General features: G+C 52.3%; 1 protein-coding gene and 1 long non-coding RNA gene across 2 annotated transcripts in view; one reads left to right on the top strand and one right to left on the bottom strand.

Moving 5' to 3' along the window:
* Positions 1-25,205, bottom strand: part of LOC119455741 (protein turtle homolog B-like) — a 144,026-nt gene that overhangs the window by 66,596 nt on the left and 52,225 nt on the right.
* LOC125946379 (uncharacterized) lies at positions 21,991-25,044 on the top strand. The gene is made up of 3 exons (XR_007467528.1): positions 21,991-22,983; positions 23,944-24,053; positions 24,586-25,044. It is a non-coding gene; the product is annotated as an uncharacterized LOC125946379 (long non-coding RNA).

Here is a 25,205-nt window from a genome sequence, read left to right as displayed (position 1 = left end):
ATGCTGCTATAGTGACATCCTTTACTTTAAGTCCCTTAGACATTTACTTTCTGCGCCTCAATCCCTGTGTTGTGTTTTCATGGGGGCGAGATGGGGCTCGTGAGTACAAAGCGCACATGTTGCCACGCTGTTATAGTGCTTATGAGCAGATGATCACGTAGGGCTCACAACAGTACATGGGCTTTGTGGCAACGCCCAGTGAGCTCTCGTCGGAAAGGCGCCCAAACACCTCGAGGGAACTCAATCAAACTCCCGTCTCCCACCTATTCGAGTTTTTGCAACCACCTTCGTTATAGCTTTCAGTTGCTTTCTCGCAATTCGCCGATGTCACTCAATAATTACATGCCCCCTGATTGGCTTTTTCGCGTAAGTAAAGAACACAACGGAGGGAAGATGGTTCCCTTCGCGACCATGGACCGGCGTGTCCTTGATTTCACTATTGAGACGCCGCAGGCATGCAGCGTCGAAACAACTCGCCGCTTCGCGCGGTCGCCCTCGAAGGAGGCCGCCCGTGACCCGCGATGCTTCAGAACTTCGTGGACTGAAGTCCGTTCCTCGAGTGAACAGCACGCGAAAGCGTTTGCGTCACGGCGTGCGGTGGCGTAGCCACGCACGGTGACGGTGTTGTGGTCGCAGGAGGGGGTCTCGCCTGCAGTCGTCCACAGACCAGACACACACGGCCCTGTCTTCTTCCGGACGGCGCTCCCGATCGGCCCCGAGGCGTGTCGGTCTCGGCGCCGCGGGCACAATGGCACCACCACCCCGACACGGGACGACGCCTCCGACCCCTCAACCTCCACTGCCACCCCCCCCCCCTCCGAATCCCGCGGCCTCCTCGCTAATGGGCCACCTAATTAATTCCGAAGATGTCGTCGCGAGCGCACCAGCCTTCCTCTTTTCTGTCCACCGCTTCCTCCAATGGTTCGCGAAGCCAACAGCGTAGGTATTAACGACAAAAAATCCTCCTCTCCCCCCAAGCATTCACTCGACCTCGACATATCGCTCAATATACCGTCAATCTTCTCCGGAGCCGAAGATGAGCACGTCCGTTATTATACATACACGCGAGGTGGCGGCGGCGCAGCGCCATCAATCAAGCGCTGCTCTCTGCCGCCAAATGATGTTTTTGATGTTTCATTCTTTTTTTCTACTTCGGTCTTTCCTGTTCGAAACAGGCCCTTCTTCCTCGCGTCCCGGATTTATGGCCGCTCACAGACTGCTTCGGCACAGGCAGCACTCGTTGTGTGTGTGCGTGTGTGTGTTCTCAGAGCTGCAGCTGCTGGTTAAGTTGCGAAACGGCGGGTGGTCGACGTCCAACTAAACCACACTGCACTCCATCACTATGCGACTCGAAGGCTCAAGGAATCGCACGCGCTATGCACGTCCAGAGCTATACCGAGTATGCGTACCACTTGTACGAGCTTTGCGATGTGTCTGTCTCCTTGCGCAGCATACAGCTTTGCCGGGGCCTGAGAGACGACGATTAAAAACGTTCTTGTGTCTCGGGAGGTGAAATGTTCTACAGGACGAATAAATCATTGCAAAAACGACGAACTGCTTACACTCTGCACCTCGCTCTGCATGCATATCTCCCCCCTTCTCCCCCTATCCCCTCTAGGCAATGTCACGGAATTATACCGCTGACAAGTTTACAACATCTCCAATGACCTACCTTCCTCGCAATAACGTTCACCGCTATATACTAGCGCTAATAGGTGAGGCGTTTTCAGTAGAACTGTCCGGTTCTTCTCGCATTCGAACTTCGCTTTAGAAACCGCTATTCCGATACTCCTGGGGGAAGTTTGGGGGGGGGGGGGGGGGGCGAATTCGTTTAGCTGGACTGGCATCACTAGAGGCTGGGGACGTTGACCGCAGCTGCCGACAACGAGAGAAAACGCAGGATTGAGAAGGGGGGAGGGGGAGGCAGTGTGCGGCGCCCTTTCGCCGCATCATTGGACGCCGAGGAGGAGGGGACGCGTAGTTCAATCGGGAGTCCTCCTCTCCAGTCGCTATTGTGAAGACCGTGCGGGGAGCAGCGCGCCACTGATTCGGAGACAATCGGAGTTCCCCGGCAGCTCATCAACGCCGCCGAACTCTCCCACCATCACACGCCAGCGCTGGCGCCGCGTGCGACAGATTGCAGCACGCGCTCTCCGACGGCGACCCAGAGAAGCGGGAAGAGAGGACTCCGCCGTACGACACGCGGAAGTGCCGCAATGAAAGTGGCTGCCACCCTCCCATGAGGACACTCCTCTCTCTCAATCCCTCCTTGATGCGGCGGTGATCTGCACCGGATGCGAGAGACAACGGTCCATTCCGAGTGGACATGTTATATAACGTCGCACGGGTCATAGCGGCAAAGTAACGACGTCCTCTGTACCCGCTGTGTACGTGCCCCGTGTCTTGCAGGAAAGAACGAGCGCATGGTCAATAGCGGGGCGAGGCGAAATGCAAGCGACGGAGGGGGGGCTCGTTGCACGCTCGTCCGCACGGGGCCGTGCGACTGTCGGCAAACTAACACGCAACGGCGAATTCTGTAGCGATCTCTAACCTGACCGCAGTCGCGTTCGCACGGTTCGAAATTACAGCTTGTTACAACTGCACTCGGAAACAGCGCCAAACTGTCCATTTAGCCTTTCTTTACGATCTTTTTTCTTAAGTCTGCGGTTTGCATGCCACTCTGTGTTGCGAATGACGACGAAGAACGGGATATTTGCATTCACACATTCTGTAACGCGAACTGTATGTGTATACATATGTCAAGTTGCTAGGAGCGCTGCTCGTGCGACGTAATTGGATTGGGAATCGGCGCACGGATCTACGGCTGCTCTGCTTCCTAAGGCGAGCGGAGTCTCCCCCATTAGTGTCCTCCGCTCGCTTCTCGGGGCTTCAATGGGTCGCGGCACGCAACACCTATGCGCTGAGCGGGTCCCTCGAGCAACACCGTCACGCACCGCTGCGTGCGAGTGAACTAAGCCAGCGACAGACTAGTCTGGAGCGCGCGACAACGCCATTCACACCAGTTACCTGCTTGTATCGCCCGTTAAGATGACGTAAGAGCCGGCCAGCTCTACAATGCGAAGACAACCGAGAGACACGGCGGCGAGTCGGTGTATACGGGCGAAACAAAAGGAGCAGCGCGAGCAATGCAAGTTGCGAAGCCGAGCCGGTCGGACAACGCACGCGGCATAACTATAGCGGTACAGTTTCGCAACGGCGCGCCGGACCGGCGTTGGTTGGAACGACGAATTCGTAATCAAGCGAGGATGCTCCGCGGAGAAGTGCTCCCCGCGCTTACGGGGAAAGGCGTTAGCACGCGATGGACAACGCCGAGGAGAAGAGCGGTCGGCTAGCCGGACTGCTCACAGTACTGCTACAGCAACATAAAAGAGCAGGCCGCGAACGGTGGTGTCAAGATAGAACAAAGAAGGAACTCGCGACAGTGGCAACGATGTCTTAGGCAGGCTTGCCGCGACGTATAGAGTGCATCTGTATAGGCGTGTCGACTGCATGTCGGTCAGACTGGTCACGTTCGAAGCAGCCCCCTGCGCGGGACAGATCAGAAACGAGCTCGGCCGGCGGACGAGGAAGAAAATAATAAAGCCGGCTGCTCCTCTTCACGCCGCAGGAAACAAAGCGCATCCGGTGAGTATGACGTACAGCACACACACACACGCACGCTGTCGTGGTGCCCTCTCCCCCACACATCGAAGCCGTCCCTCTCACACTATACACGCCTACAACGAACTGTACCGCTAGCACAGACGACGACGAAAACCGCGTGGCGCTGGTGCTGCCAGCGTTGTTGATGATCGCGACAACTCAGGCGAGACCAACGGCGGCGCGGGCGGTTGTTGCGAGGTCATCAGCGAGACGGCGGAGTGAAGGGGGAAAGAGTGGCTCAAAAGGTGCTCGCTACGAGATACGCGTATGCTTCGTTTCTCTGAGCCCCTCTCGAGAAGACCTGCCTGAAAAATGGCTTCGAAGACGAATATGAAAGCTCGGATAACGAATGGACGTGCGTATACGGCGCGAGCGGCGCCCCCCCCCCCCCCCCCTCCCCCCTGCGCGCTCGAAACTGTGTAGGTCCTGCGGCGGGTTCGTGTGACTCGCAAGCTCGGTCTCAGTGTGCGCATAATGAAAGTCGGCGCTAAACGAGGGACGAGCGTACTCTGTAGACACAAAGAGAGAAAATCATTAGGGGAACGGTCGACGCGAAAGGAACAAAAAAAAAGAGCGCGAGTCGTTTGTATGCGCACGCAAAACAATCGCGGTGCCGGTTGTCTTGAAAGTCCAATCACGCGCTTGCAGCAGCAGAGGCAGCAGCTCTCGGCGCGCGCTCGCACACTTCGCTGCCGCAGGCGCGCCACGAGCATCGCTACATCAATTCACTGCACTGGTGACAACGTTCACTGAAGATTGCACGGAGACAGCAAAATTCACGACAGCAACCATATACCGCCTAATGAAGTCGACGCTTAATATAGGGAAGATTGGTACCTTTCCGGTACCTGTCCAGAAGGGACGCCTCTTCAGTACGACAGGAGCAGGCGAGAGTGCCCCTCTGCAATTTTGTGGAGAGCGAGATTCTCAAGTACCGGTCGAACGCTCTGAGGAAGCAGGCAGGTATCACGGCCATGATTGACATTTATGAACGATGCGAGCTTACTTTCTTACTTAGAGCCTGCCTCATACTTGGGACGTATACGGGCAGAGCGATGCCGGCGTAAAGTCAGTTTGAGTAACACGACAGGCAAGGATGGGTGTAAAAAACAAGTCGACTCCACGACCGCTGGCAGTGTTTTCGTTGTCCGCTTGTGGTTTCGTTTCTTCCGTCCTTGTCGCGTCATCCTTCAGCATGCCAGCACACGTTTCGTAATAATTTCATTCAATCACTCAGTTACGCAACAAAATATAGCGCCATGACATAAAGAAGGAGGGGATGGGACGGGACAGCGCCTTCATCCACGACTCCGCTACTTTTCGCAACTTTGTCAACGGGACGCCTTCGCAAGAATGCGGCGGCGTGCCAGATTCGCTGCGACAAAACGCGTCATCCTCAGTTGTCACCGCCGCGTGTCCGCAGTGATGCCAAGCGAGAGCTCACGGCTTTCGTTCCATCCCCATCCGCGGAAACAGCACCTCGGGCGTACTTTCGCTGTCCCGCTTTCCTTCGCCCTTCAGACTTCGTGAAAGGAAGTCCCGTCGCACGCCTGCCTCTCTCTCTCTCTTTCTTTCTTTTTGCAAGCGAAAGCGGTAATTTACGCCGGAATGAAAGAATCCCAAGAGGATAAGCTTCGTAAAAGGAGGGGGAGGGGAGGTCTTTTTTGTACGCATTGCGAGAAAAACACACGCTGACTCGAAAGGAGCTGTACGTCCTTTTGTTCGCGAGGCACAAAATAAGCGCGTCGCTTCGCGCGAGTCGCACGTGAAGGTCGCGTTTGCGACAACGACGTCGAGGAGGAACCGAGGCCTTCGCCGGCACGACGCGCGACACGGCAAGAAAAAAGCGCGGTGTAATCGTGCCGTGGAGTTGGAACACACACGGACTCCGCCCATCACACCTTTCTCTTTCATAACACGCACGTATGTATGCACTGAATCGACGGATCTGTCTGCGTGTTTCCGGCGACATGTTGCCGTAAGCTTAAAGGAAATCCTTGGAACGTAATCGCTCTGATAATCTACACGATTTTGTGACCGCATAATTAAGACAGCAGAAGAAAGCGATAGATATTTCGGTAATGGGTCAAACAGAGCTTTATCATTTTTTTTTCTCTCTAAAGCATACCCTTGTCGTTTCGTCATGACTTTTGTTTCGCTAGTACTATTATTTCGTCTCTCGCGCGCGTTCTTTTTTCCACTTTGACTTCCTGTCGTGCTTCGACAGTGGTTAAAGCAGCGGGCTCGTGAATACGATATTGTATAGCACGCAATCTCAAAGCGTGCAGTTGTAGGGTGACTACGCAGGCTGCAGACGACGCTGACCATAAAGGAAAGGTGTACCAAACAAGCCTTAAGCTCGTACTTTAATGGCTCTCTTTTTGACGCCCAAGGAGTATACGAGTCCAGACCGTAAAATCAATGCTCCCAGCAGCTAGGCCTGCAAAACAACTCGTGCAGTAGAACAAAACGTACTATCTCTCGACAAAGCGTATTCTGGACAAAACGTACTGTCGGATCAGAGGATTTTTTTTTTTTTTTTTTTTGTCATGGCCCACAGACGCCGCTGCAAGCAACACTCGCAAGCAAGACGAAGCGATAAGGCGCCTTTCTCAGCCCTGCCTACGTTGATTCCCTCATCACTACATGTTGCAAACCGGACAAACCGAACAAGGTACACCTCGCTTTTAACGCATGTTCGAGGGACGCCGTGGATATATAGCTGTACGCTTTCCACACGACCTCCCACATCGGTGAGTCATGACATCCGAGCAAATGTATTAAAGCCTCGTTCGGTCTCTTCAAAGATGGAACAATAAATTACGAACGCTTAGAAAAGTCCCGTTTGCTGCGAGTCCCACATCTCCGCCGCTTGGAAAAGAAACGGTACACACGCGCTGTGCCCCTCTGGCCAACACGCACGAGCGCACCTCGATGACCCCGCGAGATACACAGCACGAAAAACGCCGCTGCTGGTTTGGTCGTGGGGAGGGAGCAAAGCACCGCTGGCCAGTATCAACCCCCTTGGCGGCGGTGGCGCCACCTTTCTGCGCTGGCGAGCATTATGCAGATATATAGGGGGGGGGGGGGGGGGGGAGGAGCCTCCCACGCAGGTCACGGCTTGCGCCCCCCCACCACACCGTTGGACAATGGAAAAAAAAAAAAAAAAAAAAAACAGCAGCGCGGACCCGACTGACGGGCGCGGTGCGAAAACGTAAAGAGAAAAGAAGCGAGTCCGTCCGAGACAAAGGGTGCCTCCTTAGCGGCTCAGCCCTAATGACTTCCTGCACATCCCCAATTGACAAAGGGTGTAATTAACCACTCGCTTACAGCACCGCCGCACTGGCTACATGATGCCGGCCGGTATATACGGCGTACGAAGCGTATTTTTAGGCTTACGCGTGCGTATGTTGCCCCGTTGACCGCGTTGATGGTTGATACGTGCTCCCACGTGCAGCAGCGCACCTGTCGTCGCTGCATTTGTTCGCGGCAGTAAAGTTTGGAGGCCGCAGACGCCGCAGCCTATGGCGTGTACAATTTACGCAATCGATACAGCGCGCGTGTGCGCGTTCGACCAATGCAGTGCATCGACATAATTGCACATTGGACGGATGTGCTAGAAGAAATCTCATTTTTTCTGATGTCAATTACCTTTAATCTTTAGCTGCCGAGGGTACATACAGTGACAATCTAATCGCACGACGCACTGCCTTTTCGTCAAGTTTGACGTACAGGTCATTACTGCAGTGACCACAGCCGTTGATGGATTGTGCAATGGGGATTTTGGTTCGGTGTCACTTCTGGCTATGAAATCAATCTTTTGGGGATGAAAGTAAAACAGCTTTCCTTTTGCCTCGAGCATAAAGGCACTCCAAGATGCAACAAAATCAACAGTGCACAGCTAGGATTCACACAATTCTCCCGCCCGAAACAGTGGCCCTTCTACTTTTTATCGAGGGTTCACCTTAGATTAGATTAGACTATGGGGTTTTACGTGCGAAAACCACGATCTGATTATGAGGCACGCCGTAGCCCCATGGGGGACTCCGGGACATTTGGACCACCTGGGGTTCTTTAACGTGCACCTATATCTAAGCACACGGGTGTTTTCGCATTCCGCCCCCATCGAAATGCGGCCGCCGTGGCCGGGATTCGATCCCGCGACCTTTTGCTCAGCAGCCCAACACCTGTCTCGAATGTATACGACTGGAGGAACTTGTACAGAGGTAAAATGTAGAAAAGGCTGGAGAGAGAGAGAGACAAGCTCTCGTGGTATGTTTTTTCTTGCTTGCGCCTGTGTCAGGCTCACTACCCTTCTCCATGAAATTGTCATCGTGAGGAAGACGCGCATGAAAAGAGATTAAAAAAAAAAGATTTTGATGTTCGCAAGAAGAAAAGCCAAGAAAGGTAAAAGAAAAAGAAACTTCCAATTTTCGGTCCCGAGATTGAGAACCGAGAGAGAGAGAGAGAACCGAGAAGCAGGCGACTACGCCGTGGCGGGCGTGACGTAACCTTGAAATGATGTATACTCGACTGTTTGAATAAAGAAACAAGCATTCAACGCTCGCTGTTGCAACACTTTCGCACGACACGGTGACCTGGGGTCGTAAACTTCGACAGGGTCGGACCATGTGTGTATACCCTTCGAAATGCAAACAGAACTTTCCTACACTCGTAAACAATTGCGAAGCGCGGACAGCTCGCGGATAACATGCCGCATCACTTCTCCCTCTCCGCTACTTTGCTTCAGGCTAGCTGCGCGCCATGCTCCGTGATCATTAACGGCCGTCTGTTTATAACGACGTCGCTGACCGCTGGAGCGCGCATACATTACGCATTCGCTGGCGTGTGTACCAACATCGCGAAGCGCAGCAAATGTTTAAAGCCAAAGCCGAGAGAGGCGCGAACCAACAATGGAGATACGCACGGATGACGAGACCGTGCGCCAGCCCCCGCCCAGGAACGAGAAAAAAAAAAGAAAAAAAAAAACCTAGAGATGAAGAAAGAAACCGCACAGCCCAGCACGACGCCGGACCGTATATATAGGAGACCTGCAGGTCTTGCCACGCGATAGCCCGCGGAGTGAAGTCTCTGACCCGCACGGCCTCAGCTAACAGGCGGGCAACCATGAGCCACGACGTCACGAAGACGCAGAAAGAAGGCTCAAACGAGCGCTAGGCACGCAACACCTCGCCAGGATCACATGCTCTCGACGAGCGTGCATCATGCCCTTCGCACGCGACATCTTTCCGGACCGCGGCGCAACGGGCCCCAATCAAATTACGCAGCAAAAACCAAGACAGCTCGCCGAGATCGCACCGAATGATAGGTGCAAGCGGGCCACGCGAGCGCTCCGAGGCGTGAAAAAGATGGTGCACCGGCTCGCCCACCCCTACGAACTCAGTCCCGAGTCCAAAGTTCATCGTGGAGCTTGCCCTTCGACGCGCCTTTGTTTTGGGGCCTTATCCATCGTCGGTCGCCGAGTCCAAGCTGTCTGGCTTCGTGAAACACACAGAGGAAATGTATCATAAAGAACGAGCCAAGAAATGCGCAGCGCCGTCGCTTAGGCAGATCCCTTCGTTCGTGAGCGCAGTACAGGCGATAAAGTGCAAAGTAGAGAATACAGAGAAAAAGGACCGCTTGAGAGCGGACAGCGTATGAGAAAAGACGGGTCACTCGGCAAGAACGACGTCCCACGAACACGACAGATGAAGTCAGCGGAACGAAACGGGCGGCAGAGCGACGTGCTATGTTGTATTCGGGTTATGGAGGTTAGTCACGCTATATATGCTCTCGCAACCAATAGGGAGAGCACAAGTGCAGCGAACGAAAGAAAGCAACAAATAGGAGGTTGAGGCAAAGAACGCAATTGAGTCATGAGATCGACAATTGATGGCGATAACATCTGGCTCGACGTTTACGGCTCTATACAAGAAAGAACCGTCGCCGTTATATCCGGATTTCATCTCCCCACGCAAACTTCCTCCATGCCAACGAAGACCACACCGAGGCAGACTTCTCGATTTTCTCCATAAGTTGCTCGCGCAGCAACGTCGAACAGAAAACGAAAGTCACGGCGATCAAACAGCCAGGTCCGGGAAAAAGGAAGTTAGCACGAAAGTAGAGTTCGGCAACTGGCCGGGCAGACTTCACACGGAACGGAGGGGGCGGGCCATCGCCGAGTCATCGGTCAGTCGCCTCGGTCAGCGCTCAACCCGGCGAAAACGACCAGCGAACTTGTTCTTCTTCTTCTGTCTCTCACTAACGAAGTGCTTCGCACTGCCTAGCAAAAAGACGAGGCGCCAAGTCGCATATACACACTCAAGAGAGAGCGCGCGCGCGCGCGAAAAACGCCTGCGCGGAATGACGGTTCTTCTTCATATTCTCCTCGCTCCTCCTTCCTGCCTTTGTTTCCGCGCGCCGCGTCGCGACCCGCGCGGGGGTAGGGTCAGGAGACAAAGGTCTCGGCTGTGCGCGTCGGCCGGTGGCGCGGCGGGACAATCACCCCTCGGAGAGGTCTTCTCCACCAGCCTTCCTTCCGCAGGGAGGCTGCAAGGGGCCCCGGCCGGGCACAGCGAGCAGTAGTGGCTCGGCGGCCACTGGAAGAGTGGCGACCGTGTTCTCGGGCAATTAGCAACGGCTCTCGGGACGCCGGTTGTCGAATTACGCTGCCCGCCGAGCCACCTCCACGCTGCCGCTGTTGCCGCTGCTGGGCCGCGTTGTTCATGGGAAAAGAACTCGCGGCTTTTGCACGGACAGGAGGGAGGCTCTAGCCTGAGACGGGGCTGTGCGCGGCCTGAAGGCTTGCGCCTGTACTTCGCTCGCGCCACATATAAGGACGTATACATATATATACATATACATGCGCACAAGGCGGCGCGTAGTAATCGGGGCGCCGCATGCGCCTAATTTGTTATATCAGATTGCCTCCGTCGCGTTATGTGCGTGCGCGCGCTTTAAACGGAAACCCTCCCGAAAGGGGCCACGGTTCATAATTGGCCGCCGAATACATGCAGCAGGGCTGCATGCGCACGGGTCGAGCGGCGCCCCCTGATTACAGCGTTTCACTGGCGGCGGCCCCGTTTCTCATCAGACGCGACAGCTGTCCCTGCCCTGCCTTCGAGGCAAGTCACCAAAGATGTCCTCAGAAACTGGAGCACGCTCACGAGTCATTATTTCGCTCCGAATGTCAAGAACAGTGCTGGAAAATGTATTTCAGAAAGCCGTATACTATAGAACTCGGCCTCCGGACCTAGCCCCGACGCACACAGAGGCATAATTTATCAGAAAGGCAGAGAGGTCAGAAAAATGGACGCCCAATCGCAGAGATTCCACGTGGAATAGTGGGTGACGGGAGTTTTAGAGGGATCGCAGTTTCGAGTCACGTTCCACACTTTAATGCGTGCATGCAGCGTGTTCGGAAGAGGCAGTGTAATCCAGTTTGCCGCCAGACCACCTCTACAAGGCGTTGCTTGCCTGCAACCCACCGCCACCCAGCCAGGCTTCCTCGTCCCACTTCCTCGATCCGCGCCCGCGAGTTCCGCAAGACTGGCGTCTAGCTGTCCGGAAGGTATATACATCGTGGTCGTGCCGCGGCGCGAAACAGGTGGGAAAGTTGCGAGCGCGCGCGCACTTGCAGCTCGTTAATTAGCGGCTGCCCGACGCGCACAATTAGGCGCTCGACTTGGGAGAGGGAGAACGAGATCCTCCGGCATTTCCTCCGCGCCCGTGCTCCGAATAACGCAGGAGAGCGCGCCTCTTTGTTCGACGATTTCCAGTCACTTATCGACCCCGGCGAGAGTCACACTCGGGAAACTTAACTGGAGCAATCTTCGCCTGCGTTGCCCTCCTACTGTCTTTCTGCTATACCGCTGAACCCCGCCCAGGGGCCCCGACGTAATGCGCTACGAAGTTCTAACGATTTCATGCTGAAGGATTGCCCAACGCGCGCGTCGTGATCGCCATTATAAGAGCGGTTGCATATAACGCTAGAGGCCGCTGTGTATGTAGTTGAGAATTCAAAAATATAGCGCGTACGTGGACGGAAAGCGATAACCGAACCGGAAGTTGGTTTCCGACTAGGAAACGCTGCCGGTATGTGAACACACCCCGACGTTCCGCATATTCAGTTCTGGAGAAACATGACCGCTGCTTTGTACAAAACGCCAGGCAAAATTATAGATGCCGACGGTCGTGAAACTTCCCCACCTCCCCAAGGCGGGCCCCATGCGGCGAGCCACACACCAGAGACAGACGTCGCCGTTCCGAGTTTCGACTCTTTCGCGGGCCTCGCACGTGTCTGGCGCGATTGTGCGAGGTCCAGGAATGCTCCACAAAAGATAGCCAGTCTCGGCGGCAACGCTCGCTCCTTGCCACTTCCGCCGATTCTGCGCAACTAAAGGTTCAAAACATCCTGCAGCAACTCTGCGGTGGTCATAGGAGAGACATCACCCACGTAGAAGGTGATATGCCCTGCGCCGCTAGCTCAACACCGGAGGCCGCCCAACGCTTCGACGCCCGCGGCCGACGTCGACACCGCGGAGTCCTCCGGGTGGTCTAGCCGCGGTGTCCGCGGCACCGCTCGAGGGGGCTCGCACGAGCCCACCTACCGCCGAGCTCAAATCGTGTCGTCGGCCCGCGTGCAACCACCGCCAGGGAAGCTTCGGCCGGCGGTGTGCAGCGGCTACAAGCTAGAGCGACTACAGCGAGGCAGTGAGCCCGAGGGCTCTCATTAGACCGTCATCCGAAATCCTCGCCCCGGTAGGACAGTCACGGCTAGTCGTAGACGCCGGCGGGAAAAATCGCCGCGCCACACACGAGCCCACGGTGCCCCCCACCCCATCTTTCTCTCTCGCGCGCGTACACGCGTACACACACACACACACACACACACACACACACACACACACACACACACACACACACACACACACACACACACACACACACACACACACACACACACACACACACCTCTCTCACTGGTCTCCGCGAGGAGGAAAGAAAAAGAGAGTAAGTGTGTGTATACAGGGCTTGGTACAGGGAGTGTACGCTAGACGACGAGGTATAGCATCATAGTAATCATGGCGTTCCACGGAGATCGCAGCTCACCACCACGGCAGCAGCGGGGCGCGCGCGGACTAGGCTGTGCTCTTCTGCAAACATGTACGGTTAAAAAATAAAGAGAGAGGGAGTAAAAATGCGGGGAATGAGAAAGGGGAGGGATTGCAGGAAGACGGGGAGAGAAGCAACGGAGCCGCCAAAGCAATTTGCCCTTCGACTTTTTTCTTTTTTTCTCCTGCCTGCCAAGCGTTCGGTGCCACTATTTTCTTTGCTTTCGCCTCTTCCTGGCACAGAGATGGGTTGGGCTCGGCCTCGCGGCAGCCACCTCGCGAGCCGCGGATCCAAGAAAAGCGGCGATCAGGCGGCGGAAGAGGAGGTGGTCGAGCGAGGGGAGAGGATGCTCTAGGGGATCTCGGAGGAGCAACCATGAGAGATTTGGACATAAAGAAAAAAAAAAGAAGAACAGAGACCGAGCAAAAGAAAGAGGTGAAACAAAAGAGGGCAATCAAGAAGAAGCGTGATACACGACTAGCTATAGGGGAGAGAGAGAAAGGGGGGGGGGTGCAGCACGTCTTACACGGGAGAGAGGAATGGTGGAGAAGAGGAGAGGCGACGACGCCCCGGCGCACTTAGATATTAAAGGACGCAAAACGATCGGGGGAGGAGGCAGGCAGAGACGAGAGCGAGAGGGCCGCTGGTATGAAGAAGCAATAAAACGGGGACGGAATTCGCAAATGAAAATGACGAGGAGGAGAGAAGGAAGGGCGAGGAAGAACGGATGAGGCAGGCGAATCCTCAGGAAGAAGTCCTCAAAAAAAGAAGAAAGAAAGAAAGAAAGAAAGAGAAAAGAACATAAACGTATGTATAAAAGGACGGAAGAAAACAACTGGAAGGGAGCGATGAAGCCGTCCGATCGGAACGAGGCTCCGCGTAATACCATACGAGGGACACATCGAAGCATTTTGGGAGAACCTTGACCACGGCAACGCGCGTTTCTGCTCTCACCTCCCTCCTTTTTCGGTTCCCCTCTCACCTCTTATCTATTCTTCGGTCTGAGCGGGGGGGCTTTGTTTTCTGCGCGGTTCCCCGGCTCCTCCACCTCCCTTCTTTTTCCTTTACATGTTATCTCTAATCTCGGCGCCATACGAGAGAGAGAGAGAGAGAGAATCAGCTGCTGCATACACCCTCCTCACAAGACCTCTGATCAGACGCACGATAAAGAAAAAAATATATATGAGATGCACGCACCGTGGCGCGTTCATAAATGCGTGATGCGCAATCCCGATGCGGCTGTCAAGCACGAGAGAAAGCTTCCGAGCGAGTTGCGGCGGCGCGCCTGTGTATAGCTCCGCTCCACGGGAAAGCCGCAAAAACAGCATTAGCGCGAACGAAGGAAGCAGAAGCAACAACAAAAGCTACGCGACGAGCGGCACTGATGCTAATGCATCAAAGAAACAAGAAACGAACGAAACAGCAGTAGCTTCATAAACGCCGCTCACCGTATATGGTCGATGCACGGGCCTGCGTGGTGTGTACGACACAGGGGCTGTGAAACCGGTAGGTCGTGAACGCACTTTCGCCGATGCATTATGGCGTTCGAAGAGCCCGATAAGATCTCTTATTGCGTCAGACACGAGATAAACGTGCGAGAGAAGATGCGCCCTTTATAAGTACATAAAACGTGTAGTGTTAGAAAGCCATATGATCGCGCGCATGACCTAAATAAACGAGGCAAAGATGACGCCAAGATAAAGAAGTTCGCAGTAAATTTTAATGCACGAGAATGTACTAGAGATTTTGTCGTACATTCACAGCATGATGCAGTAATAACGTTGACTCGGGCGGATATTCTAGGCTATTATGTCCATACAAAACTGCGCCCGGCGACAAATATCGCATACTCTCCCTTAAGGCTTTATACGTCGTATAGAGCGTTTCGTCATGAGTCCCTTTAAACTGCAACCACTTGCGCCACGTTGCATGCATATGCACCAATGTCCACTTTATCAACTGCAACAAGCTGCTCACGCAGACGTCACGATAAAAAAGAAAAACAATGAAGTGCGTGCACAATCGTAACTCTTGGGAGTCGCAACGCCCATAACCGTACGCAATTGCGTTCAAACCACCGCAGGAACATAATCCAATTATATGGCCCGCATATTCTTTACTAAATGTCGGCGCGGCTCACACGATTGGATTAAGCGAGCGCCTGGCCTGCCGCGCCACGTGCATTTTCCTACTTTCCTTTTCGAGACTGCATGATCGTACTTAATCTCGCGCATGCGTGCCAGATGCTATGCGGGCGCGCTGTCCGGCTGTTCCCATGCAAGCCCGCGTGCCTCTTCCTCGGCCGCCGGCCACTCCGCTGCCCCCGCCCACCGGTTCGCATCGTATAAAAAAAACAAAGGTACAAATAAAAACAGAGCGAAGGCAAGGAACGTCATCGTTAATTGAAGCCTGCCGCCTCGCCGAGCGCCTGTGTATACGAACGAAGCGTGTTTCCCCTATACACGGCACAGATCGATTGCGGCAGCCGTTGGGGAAGTCGACCGTATGTCGTGCTCTAAAGCGCGCGTGTTAAGAACACTTCCCTAGTGCAAAAGTCTTATTCGAGGAAAGCTAATAGAGGTATACAGTCGAACCCGGAAATAACGAATTATCGTGTATAACGAACAACTGTAAAATCCCCTTGAAAATGTATATTTTTTATTTTACATCTCGAATTATTGATATATAGAACTATTTCGCTTTCCCCTTCGAGTTCGATATAACCGGGCTCGACTGTATCCGGTTGAAACATTGTGTATAGTGAGGAGGGACTGTGATTCGTGCAACGATTCTTTTCGGCCTGTTCTTTTCGTTTCTCATGGGTGGCCGCGATCTCAGCAATGTAGCGGGGGCGAGGTTTCGTGCGAGATTTTCTTTCTTGTTTCCGCCGATAGGGTTTATAGCTGGAGCTCAGGCACAATTGGCAGTACAGGGTTATGTGCTCGGAACTACACGGTACACGAGTTCATACGCCACACATTTGGGCCCCCACAACGCAAGACCCCCTTAGTGGGGGTGGTCGTCGATATCACGAGCGCGCACGGTCACGCGGTCGAAATGGCGGGCGCTGGGACGCCACCACGTTCGTTTGCCGCCGCCGCCGCCGGCTTCGTCGCGACGATGAGAAGGCAGAGCCGCGTCTTGTGCACGACAGCGCGCGGGCGCTGGCGTGAGAACGGTGCGGCCCTTGCGCGCAGGTTGGTTAGACGGCCGCGCGCGGTTTAATGACGACTGTTTGTCTTGTGAGCGACCCGCGCTCGCGGTGCCATATAGCGTGCGTGACACGAACTGGGCAGTCTAAACAGAGAGACTGAGATCGCATTTTATTTAATAATCATGCTGCGTTGGCCTGCGAACGCGCGATCGAAGGTTTAACAGCCGCCATTGTGTGATCGGAACACAACGAAGAACAATCCAGAAAAAAAAAACAATTACAATAAAGAATTCCGATTGTAGACTAGCTCATTACTGTAACTACAGTTTGAGAGACGTACTTGGGAAGCACATACAGTCCGCCTAGTACTTATTACTCGGCAACAATTACTGTGCGGCAGCTTACAGTCGCTTCGATTGTTGCTTTAAAAAAAATGGTCAAATTAAGCCACGGGTAAAGCGCTTCATTCGAGCGGTTCCGTTACAGACGTCTACCGGGTTTAAGAAGATATGTACGCATATCAACTTACGGGATTTAACGTCACAAAGTAAATAAATCACAGGCTAATGAGAGATGCTGTGACGGGAGGCTTCGGAATAACCTCGACCCCCTGGTGCTTCTTTAACGTAACTAATAACAGCGCTAGACACGGCCTGGTTGTAGAACGCGTGTTGTTCGCGCAAAAGATCACACGTGTGCCTCTCCCCCCCCCCCCCCCTTTTTCTTTTTGTTTTTCCTTCTCTTCGCGACAGTCACTGCAGGCGGACAGACTTCTTGTGACGCGAATCATGCTTGAAAGGCGGACAGTTTACCTTGGAGCTGCAAAGGAACACGCCTCGCCGAAGCGGGAAGCCTTGATAGTGCTTACCTGCAAAGACAGAAACGAAAGAAAAAAAAAAAACAAGGTAAGCAAACCGTTAATACCGGGCAACGGCAGCGAAGCAGCAGTAGACGTTCGTACGAACGCGATACATAATTACGCCGCCGCCGTCTTGCAAACACGGCGCAAAGAGCTGCTATACAGCTGCGACAAGCGTGTCAGCACTGAACCTACAATTAGCGCCTTCCCATTTCCCCCGTGCGCGTCAAAAGCACGAAGGGGCACGCGGGCATGTAGAACGAGACTGCTTCACGGAGGGTGGGAAACAAGGGGTTACACGCAGTACTTACGAATACACTGATTGCCGCCTCGCGAAAAAGCGCCACCGTGAAAAGCGTTTCTCGGAACAAATGGGAAGGCAAACAAGAAACACACAACGTCGAATCATCGCGCCCGTATTGCAGTTCGCTGGTTAGACAACCGTTCCAAGTTGGCCCCCCGCTTTCCAGTACTCGAGAAAGACTGAGAAAAGGCCGTCTAATTCAACTGGCACAGTCGGCGTGACAAGTTCGCGGGGTTCCAGTTCAGCGAAAAAAGCCTAATTTCAGCCTAGTTTTAGCTAACATGCCTCCAGTAAAACAGTACAACAATATGCTTAATCACGTACACTATAAGGAACAGGTAGAAAAACTGCAACCCGTGGCTAAGAAAACGTTCAGCCTTTTCTCAGATCCCGCATATAGAGCAAACTTTTGACGCTTGCTTTTTGAAGCAGGAACACCTTCAAGAAGTCGTAGTGGCTAAACACAGATTGCCCGCACAAGAGTGTTGAACGACGCTACATGTTCAGAATTAAAGCTAATTGATCATTGCTTGAACACGAGCTCGGTGTTCCCTCTCATATTTCTCACAACTGTAAGTATGCTGCTGTGGCAGTGCGTATCTTATAAGGATTCTGTTCCCCGGATTCATTTGTTATCGTCCGTCTCGCCGAGTGGCCGATATCGGCGACAAGATCCTAGCTTCTTGGTAACCAACGACAAAGGGCAAAAAGAATGTAAAATGAAAGCAACGGTGGCAAAATACGGCCATCGCACACAGTATTTGTTCTTATCGTGTGCTTATCAAAACAAGTGCTCGCTGTATAATTTGAGAACACGTGCACAGAGAGAAAGAACACGCGCTGTTATCAACTTTGAGCTGCCCATCAGGCGTTCACGGTAGCGTTTCATTACGCACCGAACAGTTCTAAGAAGCATGCACACGGCATATAGCTATACAAGCATCAGGGAGTGGCGATGTTATCCGATGTTTACATGTCATCGTCCCACAATAACAAACTCTATCAGACACCGCGGACACGTCCGAAGTCATCCGAGCTCACTGGTTTTCCATATACAATCGCATCCAGTGGCAGAATATATACGCTCCTTATCACGGTTATCTGGCTGTATAACGCTTGCGCCCAGCATGTACAAACGGCCATCGCCGTCGACAGACATATCCAGGCCGCTTGGCCTAATAATTACAAGTGACGCCCGCTACGTGGCGCTCCTGATCTCCCCCACCCCTCTTCCTCTGCTCCTACCTAACACCGAGCAACTCTCCCCACCAGCAACTCACCACTCCGCAACACGGTACAAGCAGCACATGACAGGAGACGCGAGTTCATGCTGGCATCCCGCTGGCAGGAATAAAGAAAAGGAAGAATACGAATGCAGCCGCTCCCTGAGGCCGTCGCAAAAAAAAGGTAAGACAGGCCCATCCCAAATTATGCCCCCCACCCTCCCCGATACAGGCGTCTCAGTTGCGCAAAGGAAAACGCGCAAAGGAAAACCCGCGAGAGAGATCATCAGACTGGGAGAGAACGCATCAAAGAACAAAGAAAGCAGGGCGCTGGGCGGGGAACCCTCCGATCGGTGTTCGGCAAGGCCACGCTTCGACCCTGCATGCATCGACCAAGCCATGGCATACGCTCTCTCCTTCCTCCATTCGAAAGCAGCCGAGATGGTCAAGTGCATAGGGGACGAGCAGATCATGGCGCGCGTTTGCGGGCCAGCAGATATACCAGCAGAAGCGAGGCGCGCACTAGAGAGGAGCCCCTCCGGAGAAAGCGCCGCCTCGGCCGCCTCCATGAAAGGCCGAGGACGAACGGCGCAGACATGCATGATGAGCTTCGCGGGTAGGTGAGGACCGGGAGCCGGCGCTCATACATTAGGGCGACTTGATCTATCTATAGGAGTTCGTACGCGAAGCATCCGCGTCGACTACACACATCGACGCGGCTCCACCGTGTGCGTCAGTCAATTAGTACGCGCCTTCTCCCGCTAGGGCACTTGGATATGGGACGCCGCGCATATGGACGGACCAAGGAAGAAAAAGCAGATAAGGGCCGAAACCTTATGGGCATATTATGTACCACGCTGGCCATCCTTCAGGCAGCGATAAGCCGCTCGAAGTCGGCCAAGTTCGACAGCGCCGCGGGAGCGCTGACCTAATGCAGGACTCGGGGGAGAAAAAAAAAAAAAGCAGTTCTTTGGGAGTACTAAGTTATTCGCGGAATAACTCAGAAATGGAAAGAACAAAAAAAAAAAGGGGGGGGGGGGTTACTCGTGGAGGCGATAGCCAAGCCAGTCATATTCCTCACTGTTAGTGCTGAAAGCAGCTGACCAAGCAGCTTAAGGAACCTTGCACTAGAACACACCAGATGAAGCACATCAACGCAGTGTCACCAGGGGATTCCGGTTAGCTGGTCTTGAGCGGTAACCACATGGCACGCATTGCCGACGTATTGTCCCCGCGTGGCGTTGCCCAGCGTTTCCGCGTTTATTTTAGCACCAGCCGATATCGCCGCTCCCTCAACCGAAACAGGTTTGAAAGCCGGTATACATGCAATAGTATGGATTTCAGTCATTATAACAGCGCAGTCACCTCAATACGCGAGACGAACGCGCAGACGCGGGACGGTGAGACGTCTAAAATACGTCGTAAATACGCGCCATGTGGGTACCGCTCTAGGAGCGAGCTTCCAGGCGAAGTCTCTCTCTCTCCATAAGGTATAAGCAACTGCGTCAATGTCGTCAAGCAAGTCAACATTTCGGAATAAATTTCGAAAAATGGCGTCCGGGTTAAAAAACAGCAACTGGTTGGAAAGAGGAAAGACACAGAAAGCAAAACCAGACCAAGCACAAGGATGTGCGGCAGATGCTCAACGGCACGGACCGTGACCTCCGCCGCGCCAGAGCCCGTTCGGCAGAAACCGCTAATCCTGAAATCGGGCAACCGGCTTTGCCAGGTCTCTCCTTCTTCGGGTATACGACGAAAGAAACAGCAGAACAAAGAAGAAAGACAACTTGCCAGGCGCGGTACATCTACAGCCCGCACTGCGAAGCGAAAAGCTTGCGCCTCCGACAGAAAGAACAAACAGCAAATTCACATATACTGACTTAGAAAAAAAAAAAAAGAAGAAAGAACGAGTGTATAGAAAACAGCGCGACTCGATTAGAATGCAAAGCGCGTTCCCGGCACCAAGAAGTGGACGAAGCTCAAAGCAAGGCGGAGGATAGAGCGAGCGAGAGATCATGAATAAAAGAAGCGGACTATGGGAGATAGAAAGAAGAGAGAGGTGCGCTGCATGTTTGCCGGCCGTGTGCGCGAGATTTGCGAGCCCCTGGAAGAAGCAAGAGAGGGGCTGGCAGCGCTAAAGCGGAGAGATAGCACGAAGGCAACCCGAACGAAGCAGCTAGAAGCGGCGCCCCTACCGCGCCCGATATTTCCGGTTCTGCTCGGAATTGAATCGCAACCTCGACGGCGACCGGATTCGGTCGTTTCTGCGTCGTTTTCAGCGCAGTTGTTGCTGCTGGCGGCGAGCGCAAGCCGCCATGCCGCGATGAAGGATCGCGCGCGCCATATGCAAGATGCACAGAAGAGGGGGAAAAGGGCGTGGGAGGAGGGGGGGTGCTCTCGATTAAAGGCCGGGATAAAGGCACACCAGGAAACGACGCTGATTAAACGGCGCCGCTGTGGAATATTAACGAATGCAAATTCAGGTTTAGTTAAAAACAATCGAGCCAACAAAAATAAAAAGGAAGCAACGTTTCGTCGAGCTTGGACCGCGATACTCGCCAAGAGAGAAAACGTCAGAGCAGTATCAGAGCGCCATCCCTCGTTGGTGCGCGCCGTCATTAGTAGCGATGCTTCAAAAACTGTAATAATAATAATAAATATATAAAATAAAAATGGTATCAGACGACCACAGGGCTTGGCGTACATGTAAATGCGGATGTGAACAGCTTTCGCGTGTCCATAGCGCGATTCCGGCAGCTCTCCGCGCTGGTTGTAGATATGTGTCAGACGGCCTGCAAGATGATAACAGGGGTAACGGAGATAACAGAGAAATTAGTGGACGGAGGTAGCCTATAGCGTACCGGGAATAACAGCGTCAGCGGCAATGTGGACGTACAGAATCCAAGTTCTGCTGATCGAGGTTCTTTTATAAACGCTGAGTCGATATCGTCCGCTAACTTTAGAGTTCGCTAATTCTAGAAGTCCTTAACGCAATGCTAGCTTAGCGACAGGTATTCGCTTCATCCGCTCCACCAGGTCGAGGCAGCGGATTTCACAGTCACTTTAATGATCTTATTGTAGGCCGTACGTGAGGCAATGATTGTCTTCTTTTCTGCACTCGATGAAATGATAAGCACGATTTTAACGACGGCGACAACAACGATACGCATTCACACCAGTGGTTTCAAGAAGCCTGTATCCGCACCGTGCAACGGCCTGCAGTCACAAAAAGCTCTTACGGTATAGTTTGTGAAAGCGAACTCCAGCCACTCCGGATCATGGACATATACGTCTGTGTATAATATGCATATAATAAGCAAACGGGAAAGCTCACTTACGCACGAAAAGAAAATTGTGAATTCGACCCCTGAATTACGAGGCGCTGTAGAAGCGGCCATACTGAGGAAACCAACCTCACCCGCTGCGGGCCCGCAGGCATTGCTCAGGTCAGTGCCCGCGACATTCACTGTCAGTGCAGGCGAAGCGAAACACTGCACAGCCCAGCACTTTGCTCACATTCCGGAGCAGTGCATGAAATCCAACCGAGTCAGATACGAAATACGAAGCGAAACTTGGGGAGCGATAAAAGTAAACTCTCTGCGTCGAACGCCGTCTCAGCGCACTATATATACACTGGTTTGTTTTCCGAGCGGGCGGTATTATCGACGCAGCACCCTTACAAAAATGGGTTTGACCTTTCAGTCACCCGCGAGTCACCAACCAGTCACCCCAGTCACCTCCCTGTGGACTCGTCCTTCCTGTATACCTAGTCTGCAGATTTTCTGCAGACTCCGTGTAGACAGCCTGCGGACTTGTCTGTGTAATGTGCGTGCACGCCCAGTGCGCGCGCGTGTGTGTATACGTATACGAATATATATATTCTGAACCATGAAAGGTTTTATCATTAAAAAAACGGTTAGTTTTGCCATTCTTACATTACGAAAACTTTGCCACTGATTGCTATAAGCACAGTCTGACAATGGCAGTAACCTAAGGCAATTAATTAATATTAATTGAAATGAGGTAATGGCTACATAACCTGCATTAAATACAGCAGTGGAACTATGGGTCGATTCACAGCATGGATGTGCGCATACATATATACAGGGTGCCACACAACGCCATGCGATCACCGTAAACATGGTCGCTTCTGTTGCCGGCCAACAGATGGCGCCACCGGGAGCGCGGGAGTGCCGGCAAAATATACAGGTGCTACTATTTTCCCGTCTTCAGCTGTCGGCATGTCGGTACATGTGCGTGCGCGCTGCATTCACGCCGGCCGATGTGTAGTTTATTGGTGTGTACGCCGTGCCGACAGAAAGTGTGGTGCTTTTTCTGTGTATTAATGATCCAAAACGCCTGGGACCGCGTAATGTAGCGTGCAGTATCTTTCGTGTGCTACGCCGATGATTATCGTAGTTAGGCCCGTTCGCACTTTCTTTGTTCCTGGCTCGTAAAAAGCCTCAGGTACTCTCGCCGCGCTCGCACCGGATCACAGCGCACGGAAGAACTTGTTGAAAGTGGTGCTATCACGTGCTATTAGTTCATCTACAATTGTACAGTGCTTACGCTGGATGGGCCGTGCACCGACGGTTCTTGCCGCGGTACCTGTACGATGCCGCGGAACCTGTGACACGAAGGAGTGGTTGCCGAGTACGCCTAACAGGTAAGTCCGGCGCTTGCGCGAATTCTTGTAGTCTGTGAAGTGTACATTGTTGTATAGATCGCAAGATGACTAGTAAAGCGACAGAGATGATAGATGTGCTTTCCGAATCTTCGTTGTTTTGTGGCAGTGCAGATATTGCATACAGTTTCATGAAAATTGCCCTGAAACGTGTTGATGTTGGCTGAAGCTTTATCGATTAATTGATTTCTTCCATGAAGTGTCCTAGCGCCGGGGATTATTTGATCTGAATGGGCACAAAAATTCAAGCAGGAAAAGTTACCGTTTGGGTCCGTAATTTCTCAGCGAGAAATATCGTATACATATTTCTAGAAGTACGTCGATGTGTTGTCTTCACGGCTAACGACTGCGTGAGATGGCACCCGATTGCTGTGTCTGACGCATTGCCAAATTTTAGCTTATATACAAATTGTTCTATTTATAGAATGTCGTCAGACAGCCTGCATTTCTTGTGTTGGATGTCCTGTGTGTTCTCGTGTATTTGTAAAGGTTTCTGATTTTACTAAGATGCCGAGATTTCGACAGCAATGTTTCTTTTTAAACGAAATATCTTTTTTGTTCTCTCTCCTGAAAAGGGGGGGAGGGGGTCTGTTCTTTTTCCGCGCATCGTCCTTTGGGACAGTGCTTTGTTGCGCCGCATAAAGAAATTAGGTTTTCGAACGCTTTTCATGTGCTAAAGGATTTTCTTCATAGTACAATTCACATTTCACTTACTACAGATCTGCGTTTGAGTGAAGCTTTTGATAGTAGATTCATGTTTGCTGCAGTGCCATTGTCATCTTAAATAACCGCCTGTGATGAAATAATCGGACATTTGTACAGCCAGATGCAGCTTCCTGGAGCTGGTTGTACGAGACTTTTCATAATATAACATGATCTTGTTAAATCGCAAGTTTGCAGTTAAAACAGAGATTACAGTAAACTGAATTTTTTATTGTTTAGGAAAGTCACGATTTTGGTGAGCCAGAGGCATCTCTACACCCCATACGAACCTCCGGCACTTCTGCAACCTGACAACACGGCAAAGTGTCTGATCTGCATGCTGCGACAAGGTGTGTACAAAATGGTCACTGCCACTTACACGAGCTCTAGGTTTTGTTGGTGTAATTCATACCTGGCAACTTTCCTGATTGCCCGACAAAAGCAGGAGGGATTTGGTTACCTTTATTGTTACAATCTTTTGTAGACTTCTAACATCCGTGCCTGCACAGATTCTGTGTTCTTAATCATATTTCCCTAAGTAGTCAAAATTGTGTATTACATTTTTTTGGTGGTGCGGTGGGTATTGATTCCTATAATACTACAGAGAAAGGGACCTCAGAACAAAAAGCCACAAAAGGTGGTTTAAAAGTGTTCGAAGCCCGGAATTCAACATTCCGTAATACAGCACTCTGGATTCCAATTCATCTCTATTCCGCGTCGTCATTGTTGACTTACCAAAATTCAGGAAATTGTTCAAGCTGCGTAACCATTGTATTTTGCCAATATACGGCAAGACATTGTTCCTGATATTGTTTCAGGGTTGTACTTCCCAAGATATGTCCCTAAATTATGTCTCTAAAATTCACTCTCCTTCTTTTACAGAATATACATGCAGCAAGTTCAAGTGCGCAGACCTCAAATTGAAGAGGGCATAGGCTCCATGCTGCAGAAAATGGGGTCCAAGAGCGACTCCTCTTCCAAGGAATCAAGTGGCGAGTAGATATTCTGACTCACTACTTCATCGTTCGTTGTGCTGGGGCATGCACTGTGACACACAAAGGTAGTGGAGACAAAAACACATGACAAGTGAAGCGCAAACTGTCAACTGAGTTTGGTGAACAAGAAGGAAGAACCTATACCCGAAGCCACTATCATCAGCTGGCTGCGGGTTATATGTGCTAAAAAGGTGGAGATAAGATAATCAGAATGAATCAGAACTTACAAGGCGACCCACTTGAATCATATCGAGCCGATAATATGTTGGAAATTGAGTGACTATAAGTCAGAGCCACAGACGGCTCGCTCACGCAGGCTTCAGCACCAGCCACAACTGTGCAAAATGATTCCATATCTCTCGTCACTTTGCGCTTGCTTCTGACGAGGATTTCCGCACTGTGAAAAAATGGTGTGCAACCGCATCTCGTGCAGTACACAGCCAAGTTGCCTGTGCATTTACTAGGCTGGGAGCATATCTGTGATCCCAGTGCTTCAGATTCCAGCAC

This window comes from Dermacentor silvarum, chromosome 6, assembly GCF_013339745.2.
Source record: "Dermacentor silvarum isolate Dsil-2018 chromosome 6, BIME_Dsil_1.4, whole genome shotgun sequence".
Lineage (NCBI taxonomy): Eukaryota > Metazoa > Arthropoda > Arachnida > Ixodida > Ixodidae > Dermacentor > Dermacentor silvarum.
This window is presented reverse-complemented; position numbering and strand designations above follow the sequence as displayed.